Source organism: Eumetopias jubatus, unplaced genomic scaffold (genome assembly GCF_037043125.1).
Source record: "Eumetopias jubatus isolate StellerSeaLion01/CBP00866 unplaced genomic scaffold, mEumJub1_p1.0 scaffold_5, whole genome shotgun sequence".
NCBI classification, from domain to species: Eukaryota; Metazoa; Chordata; class Mammalia; order Carnivora; family Otariidae; genus Eumetopias; species Eumetopias jubatus.
In genome coordinates this window covers 53,551,470-53,571,100 of record NW_028274811.1, presented here as the reverse complement: position 1 = coordinate 53,571,100, position 19,631 = coordinate 53,551,470, and the positions used below count along the sequence as shown (strand labels likewise).

The 19,631-nt window shown below is 38.4% G+C and overlaps 1 long non-coding RNA gene across 2 annotated transcripts in view; it reads right to left on the bottom strand.

Annotated features, from left to right (window-relative positions):
- Positions 1–5,360: 5,360 nt before the first annotated feature.
- The window catches only part of LOC148164355 (uncharacterized), a 62,626-nt gene continuing 48,355 nt past the window's right edge, over positions 5,361–19,631 (bottom strand). The window contains exon 2 of one of the 2 annotated variants that reach the window (XR_015768252.1): positions 5,361–6,596. This is a non-coding gene — a long non-coding RNA (uncharacterized LOC148164355). The remainder of the gene's footprint in view (positions 6,597–19,631) is intronic. The other variant, XR_015768251.1, reaches the window with a different exon arrangement.

Sequence of the window (19,631 nt, the reverse complement as noted above, 5' to 3'; positions counted from 1 at the left end):
TAAATAGAAAAAATAAATAAAAATAAAAGGGAGGAGCAATGGACTCTTTTACAGATTAGCTTCAGAGGTGAGGAGTCTCCTTTTAAAAGGTGAAGTAGAATTCTCCTTTTTTTGTCTTTTTTCCCCCCTTTATTTGTTCATTTGTTTTATTTCTTATATTCCACATGTGAGTGAAGTCATATGGTCTTTGGCTTTCTCTGTCTGGCTTATTTCACTTGGCATTATACCTTCTAGGTCTGTCCATGTTGCTGCAAATGGCAAGATCTCATTCTTCTTTATGGCTTAGTAATATTCCATTATATATATACCACATCTTCTTCTTCCATTCATCTATCAGTGGACGCATAGGCTGCTTCCATATTTTGGCTCTTGTAAATAATGCTGCAATAAACATATACCTTCTTGAATTAGTGTTTTCATTTTCTTTAGATAGATACCCAGTAGTGGAATTACTGGATTGTATGATATTTCTATTTTTAGATTTTTGAGAAACCTCCATTCTATTTCCCACGGTGGCTGCACCAGTTTGCATTCCCACCAAAAGTGCCTAAGGGTTCCATTTTCTCCAAATCCTCACCAACACCTGTTATTTCTTGTGTTGTGGATACTAGCCATCCTGACAGGTGTAAGGTGATACCTTGTTGTGCTTTTGATTTGCATTTCCCTGATGATGAATGATGTTAAACATCTTTTCATGTGTTTTTTGGCCATCTGTATGTCTTCTTGGGAAAAAAAAAGTCTATTCAGTTCCTCTACCCATTTCTTAATTGGATTATTTTTGGGTTTTTTCGGTGTTGAGTTGTAAAGTTATTTATATATTTTAGATCTGAGTCCCTTATTGGGTGTATCATTTGCACATATCTGTCTCATTCAGTAGGTTGCCTTGTCTTGATGACTCAGTTTCTAGTTGTATACAGGGAGCTATTTGCCCCCAATTCTTATGTCTAACTGTTTTTCTCACTCACCAGCCTTCAAGAGGATAAACACAGGACAGCGGAGTTAGGGAGTCTCAATTCTTTTCTACCTGCTGTCTTTCCTTGTCAATCCCCCTGCTTTAAAATTGCTATCTCTAATCTACTGTGGACCGGGAAATGAAACCAACATTGTTGGAATCATGCCTAAAACAAGAGTAAGAGTGTATACTTTTTTGCAAGGAACGAATATTTTGTAATTTTATAAGTGGAAAAGAGATAGAAAAATACACCAAAATATTTTTTTAAAGATTTTTTATTTATTTATTTGAGAGAGAGAGAATGAGAGATAGAGAGCACGAGAGGGAAGAGGGTCAGAGGGAGAAGCAGACTCCCCGCCGAGCAGGGAGCCTGATGTGGGACTCGATCCCGGGACTCCAGGATCATGACCTGGGCCGAAAGCAGTTGCTTAACCAACTGAGCCACCCAGGCTCCCAATACACCAAAATATTTAAGGTGGTCAGTTCTGAGGGATAGGATTGGAGGCGAAATTCTTTTACTTTTCATTTAAAAATTGTCCCCAATTTGTCTATTATGAGATTTATGACAGAAAAAGGACACTGATAGATAAGAAGGAAGTCTAAACAATTCTTTAATCAGGCACAAAACCCTTTTTCCCATATTGAAGAACTACACTTATTTTATGTATATATTTATATATGCTACGTATGTGGAGTATATGCTATATATATATATATATTTATATATATACATACATACAATATATAATGTAATATACATGGGGAACCAAACATTGGCTGAACTTCTTACTAAGGTGTAAATGGTTGAGACATGACTTAGGAACAACTGCAAGTAAAGAAGGGAAGAAGAGAAAGAAGAGAGAACTCTGAGTACCTTAAAAGATTATGAGTAGGTTTGTATTTGTGGGGAGTAGGGGAGGGGAGCAATTTGAAGTGAAAGGAAAATCAGAAACAACTGTCAATGTTGGGAGGAAAATGGAGATCCCAAGACAAAATATACACTGCTACACATGACTGGCAGGCCCAATGGTGCTGTTCATCAGACAGGATCTTGTGTTCTGTGCGCCCGTGGAGATTAATAGCCATGTTCCCACATTGGGGCCATTTTGCAATAGGGGAAATAGAGGCCTGGGTCTGTTGGGATGCTGTCCCCCTTACCTTCCAGGACAAGGACAGGTTAGTTCATGTCCCAGCTCTTCTTGCCTCACAGCCTGCTGAGGACTGTGGCATCTCACCAGGATCTGCTTCTCTGGAATTCTTTGGCATAAGTGTCTGTTCTACCCTGATCACTGTAAACAGAAACAGTTGACTTTTAATTAATGGAAGCAGATGCATTTCTTTAATACACACAGAAGTAAAAGATTTATGTCTTTTTGCCCACACATAGGGACAGCTTAATTTAATGGAGCTGAAGGGGGAAGGGTGGGGGTCTTAGCAAGACCCAGCTGGCCCAGGATCTATTTAGCATGGATCACTTCCCACTCATGACAGAGATGCTAATTGTGAGCACCACTTCCAAACACCATAGGATGTGGTGTAATTACACTGTTCATAAAAGAATTCCAAACAGGGTTCTGTTTTGAATTTGCTGAAACATAATGAGAAATCTCTGTGGCAGATGACAACATTCTTTCAATTAATGGGATACTTGCTCAGAGTCATCCCAAAAACCATTAGGCACTGATTAGAGAGATTTATAGCCTCTGAAAGGACTAAACACAAATATTTTTCAACTGGGAAGTGCGGTAAAACTATCTCCTTTGAGGACATCTGGGAGGATATTTATTTAAATGAAATATGAGTAGACAGAGGAATTTACTAGAGCACTTTCCACCCAGATCTGAAAGTCAGATTGTCCAAGTGCAATCCTCATTCAACCATTTCTTGGATGGTTTCATTCATGCCCTTCAATCATTCATTCATAAAAATGACCCAGCAGATACTCATGGAACATTATCCTGAGTAAGGTGTAGGGCTTGGCTATGTTACACTACAATGATGAATCAGAAGGGCAGTTTTCCGTAAGAAGACTCTGCATGTTTGAAAGAAAACAGATGTGAAATATAGAAATTCTTAGTTGAAGTTCAAGCATTCCCCTGTGCTAGGTATGTGACTTTAAGCAAATCGTTTCTCTCTCAGCATCAAAGTCCTTAAAATGTAGATAAGAATGCTGGCCTTTCAAACCTCATAGAATTGCTCTAAGTAAAATGAGGTACACAAAAGTTGACCATAAATTGCTACATAAATGCAAGAGGCTATTGATATTAAGACACCATCCAGGAAGGGAGATTTAAATACCTACAGCACAAGGCAAAAAGCCAATGCTATTTTAATAGAGGTACAGATTTACTTATTAGTTCAAAAATATCTTTTGAGCCCTAATATGGCCCGGATTGTGTGCTCAAATGAAGTGCAAAGGAGTTTAGAAGAGGAAGAATTATCTGCTTGTTTTTTAAATGTTCCCCGCCAGGATTATTCCCCACATCTTACAGTAACCCTACAGTTATCAGTGTTGTTCTCATTCTTTCCAACTATTATAAAATTCTTTGTGCACAGTCTGATTTCATTTCATTACAAGGATCTGCCATTGCTCTTAAAACAGTCTTACCCCAGGTTGTGATCTCAGGGTTGTGAGATCAAGTGTGGAGTCTGGGATTCGCTCTCTCCCTCTGCCTCTCCCCCCAGCCCCCTTGTGCTCTCTCTTTCTCACTCTCTCGTTCTTTCTCTCTCTCAAGTAAATAAATCTTTTTTTAAAAATCCTACCCCAGCCGCTCCCTGCCTCTCCCCCATATTTTTCTTGCCTGAAGATAAGAAGGTGAGAGGGTGGACTAGCTTTGGACACACACTGACCCACCTGGACTCTGCCTTGTCCAAGTTGGTTGACCCCAGCAAAGTTACCAGGCATTTGTGAGCCTCTGGGATCTACCCTGTAGTATCCTTGTGTGGTGAGAGCAATTTGGGGGAAGCTTCTGGCTTGTTGAACATGCTCGGTAACTGTGGCTATTGGTACTGTAACAAAGGCCATTTTAATCCAGTCTCATTTCCTCCATGCATGGAATGACTCAGGTTTTGATAGATTTGATTCAACCAAGTCAGAGATCCTTTTTTTTTTTCCACTTATTGATTTGGGAGAAGAAATAATGAACAAAATTTTTTTCAGTAGAGGGGCACTTGGATGGCTCAGTCAGCTAAGCATCAGACTCTTGATTTCGGTTCAGGTCATAATCACAGTGTCGTGAGATGGAGCCCCATGTTGGGCTCCATGTTCAGTGCCCAGTCTGCTTGAGATTCTCTCTCTCCCTCTCTCTCTGCCCTTACCCCCACTCTTGCACGTACATGCATGCATGCGCTCTCTCTCAAATAAATCATAGCCAAAAAAAATTTTTTGCAGTAGTCTTCAAGCCAATTATTCAAAAGATACAGACATGATAAGATGATCTGTTGTAGGGAGAACACTTGGTGCTTCTTTTACAATCAAAGAGCTAGAGTCCTCTTTTCTTTCTGACCTGTTTTTAGCATCAGTTTCTCAACCATTTCCCATATGGCTTTGTTTTTATTTCTTCTACCATGCAGGGGACGTCACTTTTTTGGTGTGGGCTCTCTAGTTTCAACAATTCCATTTACAATTACAGTTGGCCTTTGAACCCCTGTAGGAGTTGGAGCACCCCCTGCCCCACCCCACACAGTTGAAAATCCACAAGTAACTTTTGACTCCCCTAAACTTAATAGCCTCCTGTGGGTTTCAGGGTTTTTTTTTTTTCTTCAAATTTTTGTTTAAATTCTAGTTAGGTAACATACAGTGCAATATTAGTTTCAGGAGTAGAATTCAGTGATTCATCACTTACATACAACACCCAGTGCTCATCACAAGTGCCCTCCTTAATCCCCATCACCCATCTAGCCCATCCCCCCACCCACCTCCCTCCATCAACCCTCAGTTGGTTCTCTATAATTAAGAGTCTCTTATGGTTTGTTTCCCACCCACCTCCTCTTTTTTTCCCCATTCCCATATGTTCATCAGTTTTGTTTCTTAAATTCCAGATATGAGTGAAATCATATGATATTTGTCTTTCTCTGACTTATTTCACTTAACATAATATACTCTAGCTCCATCCACGTCATTGCTAATGGCAAGATTTCATTCTTTTTGATGGCTGAGTAATATTCGTGTGTGTGTGTGTGTGTGTGTGTGTGTGTACCACATCTTCTTTATCCACTCATCAGTTGATGGACATTTGGCCTCTTTCCATATTCTGGCTATTGTTGATAATGCTAATAGCCCACTGCTGATGAAAGTCTTACTGATATATAAACAGTTGCTTAACACACATTTTGTATGCTATATGTATTATATACTGTAGTCTTACAATCAAATAAACTAGAGAAAAGAGAATCAGGAAGAGAAAAATACATTTACAGTACTGTATTTATTTTTTAAAATCCACATATATGTGAACCTGTGCAGTTCACATTTATGTTGTTCAGGAGTCAACTGTATATCTTACTTTAAGCACATCATAAAATGGAAGTGGCAAATCATCCAGTTGCTTTAAAAAGAGGTATTAGCAGAGACTCTCCTTCACCTGGTGGGTGCACAATTGAAAATAAGATGATAGGTAAGGAGGTACTCTGCAGTCCATCATGACAAGCTATAAAGTACAAAGTGTTAATGCTTTTTCACAGCTTCCTCTGAAAGTCAAGAGAAGTGCTGTCCTTAGTGATCCCAGAAAAACTGGAGAGAAATAAGATTTGGGCCAGTCTTCTTCCAATCAAGATTCAGGACCAGAAGTTCCATTACTGTCCTTTGCCACTCAGAAGGGAAACTTCCAAATTGGGCAGAGAACAAGAATTTGATCTGACAAGTGTAGGAGTTTTCACACAAGTTAATAGAACTTGGAATTATGGAGATGCTTAAAAATAGCTTTAGACTAAAGATTTTCTCCATGACAGTTATTGTTTCTTTGTAATTTTGAAAATGTCCAAAAAGTGTATATCGACAAGCCCTGCCCAGTCACTTCTCCATCCAGCAATGCATGTTTTTTTTTTTTTTTTAGTAGAGGAATTTTATTTGCCTTTTTCTGAGGCCTCCTGTTCCACTTTGGGTCCTCTGAGAAGTAGATGCCAACCAGAATAAAACATGCAGAAGGGAAATGTTTGTAAAGGGTACAGGAGAGAAGGAGCAGGAGTGGGCAGGGAGAGCCTTCAGAGCCCTGTGCAGGGCTAACAGCTGTGCAAGGAGAGGGAAGAGAGGAGAACTGAATAGGAGATTTCAGTGGCAGTGAAACTCTGGTAACATCTCAGCCAGGCCAACAGGAAGCCCCAGTGCAAAGACTGCCCATTACAGGAGTCCCACTTTGGGCTGGTATGGCCAGCTTTCATCTTCTTCCCGTGCTTGGCCACTGGCTAGGAGAAACCGATGGAGAGCAAGGCCTCAGAATGAAAGCTGCATTAGATCCAAGGTGAATAGCTGGAAGCTGCCCAGGAACTATTCTGCTCGTAGGTGCTTCTCTTGAAGGACGATCTGAGTGCAGTACTTCCATGGCTGCCATTTCCACAGCTTCTGCCACACAGATCTGTTGCTCTACATGTGTTTGGTAAGCAGCATCTCCCTGGTTCACGTGGGCATCTTTTCTAGAGGAGAAACCTAGAAGAGGTTAGTTGGATGAACTAATAGCTCCATTTCTGCATTTAGTCAGTGTCCCTCCTCCACTATCCATTCTAAATTCTCTTTACTTTTCAGTGTCACTTGGGCAGGTCTTTATGGCTTACCCAATGGTAGACCCCAATCTCTTGTCGCTAAGGGATCTGAGCCCCCAGTATAACTGGGCAAAGACTACTAAAAGTGCCTATTTGGCTCCACCGCATTTCAGACATATTCTTCTCTTATCCCATTGTGTAAGAGTAGCTCTGCCTTCTCAGCAGGAAACAGTTATCCCTGCCAGAATGATGACTCCCTTTCTTACCTGCTGGTCCTTGGACACCAGAAGTCCAGAGTGCCTGGGTGGAAGCAGTCACTTAAGGGTCCCCTCTTTGGTGACTAGGACCTCAAACCCTGCAAAACCCAGACCTGTGGTGATGGGAGGCACAAAATCCCCATGTGGGTCATTGAGTGTAACGGTAAGTGGGGCTACTCTTGCTTTTACCCCCTTAGTTTCTAGCTGGTTCAGAACTATTACAGTTATATTATGACAACAAATGGGAAAGTTAACATAGCCCTGGGGCAATATGAAATAAATACTGTTGTCCGTTCCATGTAAATGCAGACTGTTTCTGATCTTCTGATTTTTTTTGACTGGAGTAGAAATAATGAAGATACCAAGTCAATAGCCACATACTGTCTACCTCTGAGACCTTATCAATCAGCTGTAGCAAAGTCACAGTGTCTGAAATAAATTGTAATAAGAGCTGCTATTTGACTGAGTTTGTGGTAGTCTACAGTCATCCCTTCACCCCCTTCTAAAAAAAAAAAAAACTTTGGATGTGATATTGTTTTTATTTACTTTAGAGGCTTCCAGTTGACCTTTCCCCACTATGCTCACTCTTACCCACAGGCCAGGAGCTCAGTACTCCAATTGCCATGTATGGGTCCATGGACCCTTAAACCTACTGTAAACTAGACTAGCCAGGTCTTCGTTCACTAGGGGATTATGAAAATATTTGGGGTCTTTGGTTGTCAGTGTCAAGTAAGACTCTGTGTCCAATACTTCTTGAAATGTCTGGGTATTCATCTTCCCACTGTGTAGTCACCCAAGTAAATTGCCATAGGTCTTTTTAAGGAAGGACTGAAGGAGTCATTATACTTGCCATCATGTTGCCGGGCCCTTTTCCTGGAGATCTGGCCACCTCTTCAGTCACTGGATTTCAAATCAGAAAACTGGCTCAGGGCTACTAACTGAACAAATGATACTGTCCTCTTATTGAGATGACTGCCTTCAGTCTCCTTCTCCTCTGTTCTTTTCTTCTTCTGATTGTATTAAGCAGCACTCTTGGCTTCTCATCTATTTGGTCACGTTCCTCCGACCATCTCCACCATTCCCTGTAGTCAAGCCAAGGGCTGCCTCTCTGACATTGCCAGTCATTATGGGAATTGCAGCCCCCTAGCTTCTAGTGATCAAGTGCTGCCGTTTGGTCTCTATTACTTCCAGGCTCCATTTCCCATTGCTATCAGTAAGCCCAGCTTGGCCCTGCCACTACTGAACTTCACAGCCTATTCCTGATGGCCCTGGTGAATGCTGTGTCTGCTGGACTGTCCAGTGCACTACAGTCCTCAGGTGGGTCTTCCGATTTCACATAAAATATTGATTCTAGTATTCTTTCCTCACTGAGTTTTAAAACTCCTTCCTTTACCATCTGCCAGGGAAAAGTAAGATTCTTGGGAGCCTCTACCCAGATGCCCCCATCCAAGCTTTCATGGTCCAAGGTTTTCCTAGCTAGGGGCCAAACCTTAGCATAACAACCCTGTCTTGGTTGAGCATTTAAATATCTCTAGAGCTCTAAGAAACTATTAGATCCTGAGTCTTCTCTTCAGCTGTGATCATTATTCCACTGCAGAGATAAGAGACCCTTTGTAAGTGTCCAGAGAGGCTGTCTGGCTCTCACACTTAGTCCTGAATTGTTTGTTAATGGCCCTCAGTTTCTAATTATCCCTCCTTGGTGTGTCAGTACAATTTAGTAATAACTGGCCTTGGAGTTACTGTTTTCCTCATGTATTTCAAATGCCTGCATCACTTCATTGGCAAAGATGTTCCTCTCCATGGGGACATTTTTCCAGGTCACCACCCATGAAATCTTCAGCAGTTGAGGTATACTTTCTTATTCCAGGAACTATGCATGCCCCACATGTCAGTTGGGCTAGCATTCTCTTTGCTAGCTATGAGGTGGGTGAGCTAGTATCCAAAACCCCATTTTGTGTACCAACTGTATAAGTTTGAGTGCTCCAAGAGTGGACACAAAGATGGAATTAGATGTGTTAGAGATCCACTGGGGTAATGTTTGTGAAGACACAGTGGAAGTTGGTAGGAATTGTCCTCAGAATGTGATGTTTAAAAGGAGAGAGTTAAGAAAGGAGGACAGGAGGGAGAACCGCAGGCTGCAGAACAGACCTGAAAAGGCCTAGGCAGATGAGGATCCCCAGAGCAAAGATTTCCCATTATGTGAGTCTTATGTCTAACAGGAATGTCATGGCTCTAGTGTCCCTGCTAGGATCAGTCTGGCTGGTATCAAACCAGAGAGAGCATGGCCTCAGTGTGAACTCTGCTGGAGATCCAAATCTGTAGCATCTGGATGACAGCTGCCAGCTACCCTCCTGGCAGCAGGTTCTCTTGAAAAGATATCTCAGCAGCCTATCTCCATGGTTGACACATATCACAGAGGTGGGAAGCCAGGTTTATGGATGTAAGGCCAATGGCTAACCTCCAGTGGACAGAAACTTGGAAAACTAAATTAGTTCCTCTCTGGTTATGTGGAAGAGTTCAAGCTATGGATGAAGCCTTCCATGGGCCATTTTTTGGGAGTACTACACTACAGTGTCTCCTGATTTCTTTGGCCCTGTCAGAATTCTAACCCCTATAGGCCAAGGTTCTGTATGTAGAATAAGATCTTCCTAGCTGCTGTCTAACCACCTGTGGCTCAGACATCTGTAGGAATGCCAGGGCCAAACCGAGTGGTCTTGGAGGCTCAAGAAGGTATTTGTCCTCTGAGTTCAATGGGAAAATTCAAGCCCAGAAAAAGGTTGGCTTATTGTGATCAAATCTGACCAAAATATCTCTTTCTAAACACCTGATCTTAGACTTCGCTTAATTTTTATGCTGAACACATGATATACTTTCTCTGATAGTCCATCTTCAAAGACTTGAGGTCTAATTTGTTTGATTAAGGAAGCAAACAATTGAAGGCTTAGAAATTGAAAGCAAGCAAATCAAGTAAATTCTCCCTAAGATGAGGCTGATGAAAGAGGCTGCCCAGGCAATTAGCTCTAAACATTGCTGTGTGGAAAGATGGGTTTTTTGGGAAGCCCATTTCGAGGGAGTTATAAATAAAATCCTCTAAAGATTAGAGCAAAAGAAAAACCACAGTCCTTAGTGAGGAGGCAGGCAAACGAGGAATGTCAAGCTCATAGCCAGGCAGTGCATTTTCAGGATATTGTGGGCTTCAGAGAGCAGGCTGGGCTCTCCTTCCAGCTCATGGGAAGACTGTGGGCAAGTTGTCTGATGCCTGTGAGCCTCCATTTCCTTATGTATAAAATTAAGGAAAATGCCTCTTGTTTAGTATGTAGTTAAAGGAATTAAGAAACACAACACAGTACAGCAGAGTAAGAATGATGTCTGACTTCTTTTGTTAATATTTAATATTTTAATATTAATATATATAATATTTCGAGATTCATCCATTTTCTTGCAGGTTTCAGGAATTGATTTCCTTTTATTGCTGAGCAGATTACACTTTGGAATGTACCATAACATGTTTATCTGTTCATTCCTCTTGGTAGATGTTGGAGTCATTTCCAGATTTTGATAATCAGGACTCAAGCAGCTATGAATATTCTTATAGAGGCATTTTTGTGGACATATGTTTTCATTTCTCTGGGTAAATACCTAGGAATGGATTTCTGGGTCATAGGGATAGATATACGTTTAACTTGGTTAGAAAGAGCCAAACATTTTTCTGAAAGGATTGTGTCAGCGGTATGCACTCTCACTAGTATTTGGTGTTAATCTTTTCCATTTTAGCCACTGTAGGAAGTGAAATAGAATCTCACTGTGGTTTTAATTTGCATTTCTCTCATGGCTAATAATATTAAGGATATTTTCATGTGTATGTAGATCATTTGCATATCTTCTTTTGTGAAGTGTCTGTCAACTCCTTGTTCAGTTTTTATACTGGGTTGTGGTTTTTTTTATTAATACTAAGGAGCTCTTTAAATATTCTGGTTATAAATCATTTGTCAGAAAATAAGTGCCTCTGACTGTGAGAAAGCTGAGCAGTTTTTGCTGTTGGAGAAGTCCAATTTACAAATTCTTTTCTTGTGGTTACTGCTATCTCCTGTCTAAAAGAAAAAAAAAATATTTGCTTATCCTAAGCTCACAAAAGTATTCTTCTTTCTTTAAGAGGCTAAAGAAGCCTTTACCTCCAGGTGTATGATTCATCTCAAGGTCTCAAGGTAAGTCTAGTGTATGGTATAAAGCAGTATTTGGGGTTCATTTTTTTGCTGTATAGTTATTCCAGGATTGCTTGTAGAAAAGGCTTTCCTTTCACTGTTGATTTGCTCTGGTGTCTTTATAGAAAACCGACTGACTCTATATCTGGAATCTTACTTCTGCGCAGTTGATCTATTTGTCTATCCTTATGTCACTACCAACTGTCTTAATTACTGCAGCTTTAAATTTATTCTTGAAAGTAGGGAATTTAAGTTCTCCAACTTTATGTTTTTCAAGGTTGTTTTCACTGTTCTAGTTCCTTTTCATTTTTATCTAAACTTTCGTATCTGCTTGACAATTTCTACCAAAAACAAAAAAAAAAAAAAGAAAAAAAACCACTGCTGGGATTTTAATCGGGATTACAATGAATCTTTTTTTTCCTTCTTATTGCGTTTTAAAAATATTTATTTATTTATTCCAGTGGAATTACCTACAGTGCTATATTAGTTTCAGGTATACAATACAGTGATTTAACTGTTACCTACGTGACACCGGGCTCATCAGGATAAGTTCACTCTTAAACCCCTTCACCTCTTTCACCCATCCTCCCACCTACCACCGGTTTGTTCTGTATGTTTAAGTCTTTTTCTTTGTTCATTTGTTTTGTTTCTTAAATTCCACATTTGAGGGAAATCATCTGGTATCTGTCTTCCTCTGACTGACTTATTTCACTTAGCCTTATACTCTCTAGATCCATCCATGTTGTTGCAAATGGCAAGATTTCATTTTTTCTATGACTAATATTCCATCATATAGATTCCATTATATATTATATATTGCATTATATATTCTATTATATATTATGTACATTCCATTATATAGATACATATTATAATACATATATACATGTATATATATTCATGTATGGATGGACACTTGGGTTGTTTCCATATCTTGACTATTGTAAATAATGCTGCAGTAGACATAGGGGTGCATATATCTTTTCAAATTAGGGTTTTCATATTCTTTGGGCACATACCCAGTAGTGGAATTACTGGATCATATGGTAATCCTATATTTAATTTTTGAGGAGCCTCCATACTGTTTTCCGCAGTGGCTGTGCCAGTTTGCATTCCTACCAACAGCGCATGAGGCTGCCTTTTTCCTCCACGTCCTCACCAATACTTGTTATTTCTTGTGTTTTTTATTTTAGCCATTCTGTTTTTTAAATACAATTAGCTAACGCATAATACATCATTACTTTCAGATGTAGTGTTCAGCAATTCATCATTTATGTATAACACCCCGTGCTCATCACATCACGTGCCCTCAATGCCCATCACCCAGTTACGCCATCTTCCCACCCCCCGCCCCTCCAGGAACCCTCAGTTTGTTTCCCATAGTTAAGAGTCTCTCATGGTTTGTCTCCCTCTCTGATTTCTCCCCATCCAGTTTTCCCTCCCTTCCCTTATGGTCTTCTGCACTGTTTCTTATGTTCCACATATGAGTGAAACCATATGATAATTGTCTTTCTCCAGTTGACTTATTTCACTTAGCATCATATCCTCCAATTCCATCCACATCAATGTAAACAGTAAGTATTCATCATTTCTGATGGCTGAGTAATATCCCATTGTGTATATATATATATATATATATATATACCGCATCTTTAGCCATTCATCTGTCAAAGGACGTCTTGTTAGCCATTCCATTCTGATAGGTGTGGGGTGGCATCTCATTGAAGTTTTGATTTGCATTTCTCTGATGATAAGTGATGTTGAGCATCTTTTCATGTGTCTGTTGGCATCTGTATGTCATCTTTGGAGAAATATCTGTTCATGTCTTCTGCCCATTTTTAATTGGATTGTTTGGTTTTTTGGTGCCGAGTTATATAAGTTCTTTATATAGCTTGGATATTAACCCCTTATGGGATATATCATTTGCAAATATCTTCTCGAATTTGGTGGATTGTCTTTTTGTTTCATTGATGGTTTCTTTCACTGTGCAGAAGCTTTTTATTTTGGGGTAGTCCCAGTAGTTTCATTTTGCTTTTGTTTCCCTTGCCTCAGGAGACATATCTAGAAAAATGTTTCTATGGCTGATGTCAAAGAGATTACTGCCTATGTTTTCTTCTAGGTGTTTGATGGTTTCAGGTTTCATATTTCGGTCTTTAATTCATTTTGAGCTTATTTTTATAGTGTAAGAAAGTGTCCGGTTTCATTCTTTAGAATGTAGCTGTCCAGTTTTTCCAGCACCATTTGTTGAAGAGACTTTTTCCCTTTCCCTTTGTATGTTCTTGCCTCCTTTGTCCTAAATTAATTGACCATATAAGTATGGGTTTATCTCTGGACTCTCTACTCTGTTCCATTGATCTGTGTGTCTGTTTTTGTGCCAGTACCATATTGTTCAGTACCATATTGTTTTGCTTGCTACAGCTTTGTAGTATAACTTGAAATCTGAGATTTTTATGGCTCCAATTTTGTTCTTTTTCAGGGTTGCTTTGGCTATTCAGGGTCTTTAGGGGTTCCATATAAATTTTAGGAGTTTGTTTTCTGTTTAAAAATGCTGTTAGTATTTTGATAGGACTTGCATTAAATTGTAGATTGCTTGGGGGGATTAAGTTGAATATCAAAAACTGGGGAAAAAAGACATCTTAACAATACCGGGTCTTAGCAACCATGAATAAAGTGTATCTCTCCATTTATTTGTCTTCTTCATTTGTTTCACAATGTTTTGTAGTTTCTAGTTTTGAATATAGGAGTGTTACACATCTTTTTTTTTTAAAGATTTTATTTATTTATTTGAGAGAGAGAGAATGAGAGATAGAGAGCATGAGAGGGAAGAGGGTCAGAGGGAGAAGCAGACTCCCCGCTGAGCAGGGAGCCCGATGTGGGACTCGATCCCGGGACTCCAGGATCATGATCTGAGCCGAAGGCAGTCGCTTAACCAACTGAGCCACCCAGGCGCCCGGAGTGTTACACATCTTTTATTTTAACTTTATTTACGTTAAATTAATTAACATATAATGTATTTATTATTAGTTTCAGGGGTAGAGTTCAGTTATTCATCTGTTGCATGTAACACCCAGTGCTCATTACATCACATGCCCTCTGTAATATCCATCACCCAGTTACCCCGTCCCCCCTCCCACCTCCCCTCCAGCAATCCTCTGTTTCCTAGAGTTAAGAGTCTCTTATAGTTTGCCTCCCTCTCTGATTTCATCTTGTTTTATTTTTCTCTCTCTTCCCCTATGATCCTCTGTTTTGTTTCTTAAATTCCATGTATGAGTGAAATCATATAATTGTCTTTCTCTGATTGATTGCCTTATTTTGCTTAGCGTAATACCCTCTAGTTCCACCCATGTCATTGCAAATGGCAAGATTTCATTCTTTTCAGTGGCTGAATAATATTCCATTGTATATATAAACCACATCTTTATCCATTCATCTATCGACAGACATCTGGGCTCTTTCCATATTTTGGCTATTGTGGACATTGTTGCTATAAACATTGGGGTGAAGGTGCCCCTTCAAATCACTATTTTTGTATCCTTTGGATAAATATCTAGTAGTGCAATTGTTGGGTTATAGGGTAGTTCTATTTTTAATCTTTTGAAGAACCTCCAAACTGTTTTCCAGAGTGGCTGCACCAGCTTGCATTCCCACCAACAGTGTAGGAGGGTTCCGCTTTCTCCACATCCTCGCCAACACCTGTCATTTCCTGACTTTTTAATTTTAGCCATTCTCACCGGTGTGAGGTAATATCACGCTGTGATTTTGATTTGTATTTCCCTGATACTGTGATGTTGAGCATTTTTTCATGTGTCTCTTAGCCATTTGTATGTCTTCTTTGAAGAAATGTCTATTCATAAAGGAAACAATCAGCAAAACTAAAAGGCAACCTGAAGAATGGGAGAAGGTATTCACAAATGACATATCATATAAAGGGCTAGTATCCAAAATCTATAAAGAACTTATCAAAGTCAACACTCAAAAAACAAAAAATAGTAGGGACTTTAACACCCCACTTACACTGATGGACAGATCATCAACAAGGAAACAGTGGCTTCAAATGACACTGGACCAGATGGATTTAATAGATATATTCAGAACATTCCATCCTAAAAAAGCAAAATACACATTCTTTTCAAGTGCACATTGAATATTCTCCAGAATATATCACATATTAGGCCACAAAACAAGTCACAACAAATTCAAAAAGATCAAAGTCATACCATGCATCTTTTTTTTTTTACCACAAAGCTGTGTAACTAGAAATCAATCACAAGAAAATCACAAGAGAGAATCTAGAAAGAGCACAAATACATGGAGATTAAATAACATGCTATTAAACAACGAATGGGTCAGTAAAGAAATCAGAGAAGAAATTGAAAACATAATGCTCCAAAATCTTTGGGATGCAGCAAAATCAGTTCTAAGAGGGAAGTTTATAGCAATACAAGCCTACCTCAAGAAGCAAGAAAAACCTCAAATAAACAACCTAACCTTAAACCTAAAGGAGTTAGAAAAAGAAGAACAAAACCCAAAACCAGCAGAGGGAAGGAAATAATGATTAGAACAGAAACAAATGATACGGAAACTAAAAAAAAAAAAAAAATCAATGAAACTAGGAGCAGGTTCTTTTAAAAGATCGATGAAATTGATAAACCTCTAGCCAGATTCAGAAAAAATAAAGTCCCGAATAAAATCAGAAATGAAAAAGGAGAAATAACAACCCACACCACAGAAATACAAAGGACTGTAAAAGAATATTATGAAAAATTATATGCCAACAAATTGGACAACCTAGAAAAAATGAATAAAGTCCTAGAAACATATAACCTACCAAAACCAAAGCAGGAATAGAAAATTTGAACAGACTTATTGCAGCAATGAAATTAAATCAGTAATCAAAAAACTCCCAATAAAAGTAATTCCAGGACCAGACACCTTCACAGATGAATTCTACCAAATATTTAAAGAAGAGTTAACACCTATTCTTCTCAAACTATTCCAAAAAATAAAAGAGAAAAGGAAAACTTCCAAAAGGCACCACAAAAAAAGAGAACTACAAGCCAATATGTGTGATGAACATAGATGCAAAAATTCTCCACAAAATACTAGCAAACTGAGTTCAACAATACATTAAAAAAATCATTCACCATGATCAAGTGGGAGTTATTCCCAGGATGCAAAGGTGGTTCAAAATTTACAAATCAATCAATGTGATACATCATATCAATAAGAGAAAGGATAAAAACCATATGCTCATTTCAACAGATGCAGAAAAAGCATATGAAAAGGTACAACATCCATTCATGATCAAAACCCTCAACAAAGTAGGTTTAGAGGGAATGTACCTCAACATAATAAAGGTCTTATATGAGAAACCCACAGCTAACATCATACTCAATGGGGAAAAACTGAGAGCTTTTCTTCTAAAGTCAGGGACATGACAAGATGTTTACTTTTATTCAACATAGTACTGGAAGTCCTGCCTCAGCAATGAGACAACAAAAAGGAATAAAAGGCATTGAAAATGGTAAGGATGAAGTACAACTTCACTGTTTGCAGATGACATGATACTGTATATAGAAAACCCAAAGACACCACCAAAAAACTACTAGAACTGATACATAAATTCAATAAATTTGTAGGATACAAAATCAATCTACAGAAATCTGTTGCATTACTATACACTAATAATGAAGCAGCAGGAAGTAAAATTAAGAAAATAATCCCATTTTTAATTGCACCCAAACAATAAAATATCTGAGAAAAACTTAACCAGAGATGAAAGACCTGTACTCTGAAAAGTATAAAACACTGATGATAGAAACTGAAGATGACACAAAGAAAGGGGAAGTCATTCTACGCTAATGGGTTGGAAGAACAAATATTATTGAAATGTCCCTACTCCCCTCCAGTTCCATGCTGGAGGGGATTATGCTAAGTGAAATAAGTCAAGCAGAGAAAGACATTTATCATATGGTTTCACTATATTATATGTGGAACATAACATAAGGAATAGAGCAGAGGACCACAGGGGAAGGGAGGGAAAACTAAATAGGAAGAAATCAGAGAGGGAGACAAACCACGAGAGACTCTGGACTCCACGAAACAAACTGAGGGTTACAGAAGGGAGGTGGGTGGGGGGTGGGGTGACTGGGTGATGGGTCTTGAGGGAACGTGCTGGGATGAGCACTGGGTAACAACATAATAAAAAAATTAAAATTAAAAAAATTAAAAAGAAAAAGAAATGTCCATACTACCCAAAGCAATCTACATATTTAATGCAATCTGCATCAAAATACCAGCAGCATTTTTCACAGTAGAAAGAACAATCCTAAAATTTGTATGGAACCCAAAAGACGCCAAGTAGCCAAAGCAATCTTGAAAAACAAAACTGGAGGTATCACAATGCCAGACTTCAAGTTATATTACAAAGCTGTAGTAATCAAAACAGCATGGTACTGGAACAAAAATAGACACATAGATCAATAAAACAGAATAGAAAACCCAGAAATGAACCCACAACTATTTGGTCAATTAATCTTTGATAAAGCAGGAAAAAGTATCCAATGGGAACAAATGGTGTTGGGAAAACTGGACAGCTACATGCCAAAGAATGAAACTGGACTGCTTTCTTATACCATATACAAAAATAAACTCAAAATGGATTAAAGATCTAAATATGAGACCTGAAACCATAGAAATCCTAGAAGAGAACACAAGCAGTAATGTCTCTGACATTAACTACCTCAACATTTTTCTAGATATGTCTCTTGAGTCAAGAAAAACAAAAGCAAAAAACTACTGGGACTACATCAAAATAAAAGGTTTCTGCACAGCAAAGGAACTGTGCTAGGAAAGGAAACTAAAAGGCAACCTATAGAATGTGAGAAGATATTTGCAAATGACATCTCTGATAAAGGGTGAGTATCCAAAATATACAAAGAACTTATAAAACTCAACACCCCAAACCCAAATAATCCAATTAAAAATAAGCAGAAGACATGAACAGACATTTCTCCAAAGAAGACCTCCAGATGGCCAACAGACACATGAAAAGATGCTCAACATCACTCATCATCAGGAAAATGCAAAATCAAAACTACAATCAATGATCACCCCACACATGTCAGAATGGCCAAAATCAACAACACAAGAAACAAAGGTGTTGGCAAGGATGTGGAGAAAAAGGAACCCTCTTGCACTGTTGGTGGGAATGCAAAACTGATGCAGCCATTGTGGAAAAGAGTATGGAGGTTCCTCAAAAAGCTTAAAATAGAACAACCTTATGATCCAGTAATGGCACTACTGGGTATTTACCCTAAGAATACAAAAACACTAATTCAAAGGGATACTTGTATCCCTATGTTTATCACAGCATTATTTACAATAGCCAAATTATTGTAGCAGCCCAAGTGTCCATCAGTAGATGGATAAAGAAGATGTGATATATTTATACAATGGAATATTATTCAGCCATAAAAATAATGCAATTTTGCCATTTGCAATGACATGGCTGGAGCTAGAGAGTAAAATGCTAAGCAAAATAAGTGAATCAGAGAAAGACAAATACCATATGATTTCACTCATATGGAATTTAAGAAACAAAAGGTATGAGCAAAGGAAAAAAAAAGAGACAAACCAAGAAATATGCTCTTACCTATAGAGAACTGATGGTCACCAGAGGGTAGGTGGGTGGGGAGATGGGCAAAATCGGTGATTGGAATTAAAGAATACACTTAACGTGATGAGCACTGAGTAATATATAGAATTGTTGGATCACTATATTGTACACCTGAAACTAATAATACTGTATATTAACTATATTGGAATTAAAACTTAATAAAAGATATTTTGAACTGAATGGAAATGAGAGCAAAACGTGTCAAAATTTGTGGGATGCAGCCATAGAAATCCTTAGAAATGTATAAAATCAAACACTTAAAGTAGACAACAGGAGAGGTATAAAATCAGTAATCTAAACTTTTACTTAAAAAGCTAGGAAAAGAAGAGCAAATTCAACCAAAATAAGTAGAATATATAAAGAGTGGAAATCAGTAAAACAAGAAGGCTGCAAACCACTGGCAAAATCAACAAAACCAAAAGTTGTTTCATTGAAAAAGACTAATGAAATTGATGAATCCAGAGCAAGAAGATAGTGAAAAAGAGAAAGTACAAATTAACAGTATCAGTAATGAAAGAGGACATCACTACAGCTCCGGTAGACATTGAAGGGATAATAAAATTTTATGAGCAAATTTTAATGGCAATAAATTTGGTAATCAAGATAAACTAGACATTTATTGAAAGATACAGCTTAGCAAAACCAGCACAAGAAAAACAAAATCTGATAGCCACATATCTATTAAAGAAATTCAATTTATAATTAAAACTTTCACACAAAGAAAACTCCAGTCTACATGGTTGCACTGGTGAGTTCTGTCCAACATTTCTGAGTAGGACATAATATCCGTCCTACACAAACTTTTAGAATAGAGAGGAAAAGGGGAGTACTTCCTAACCAATTTT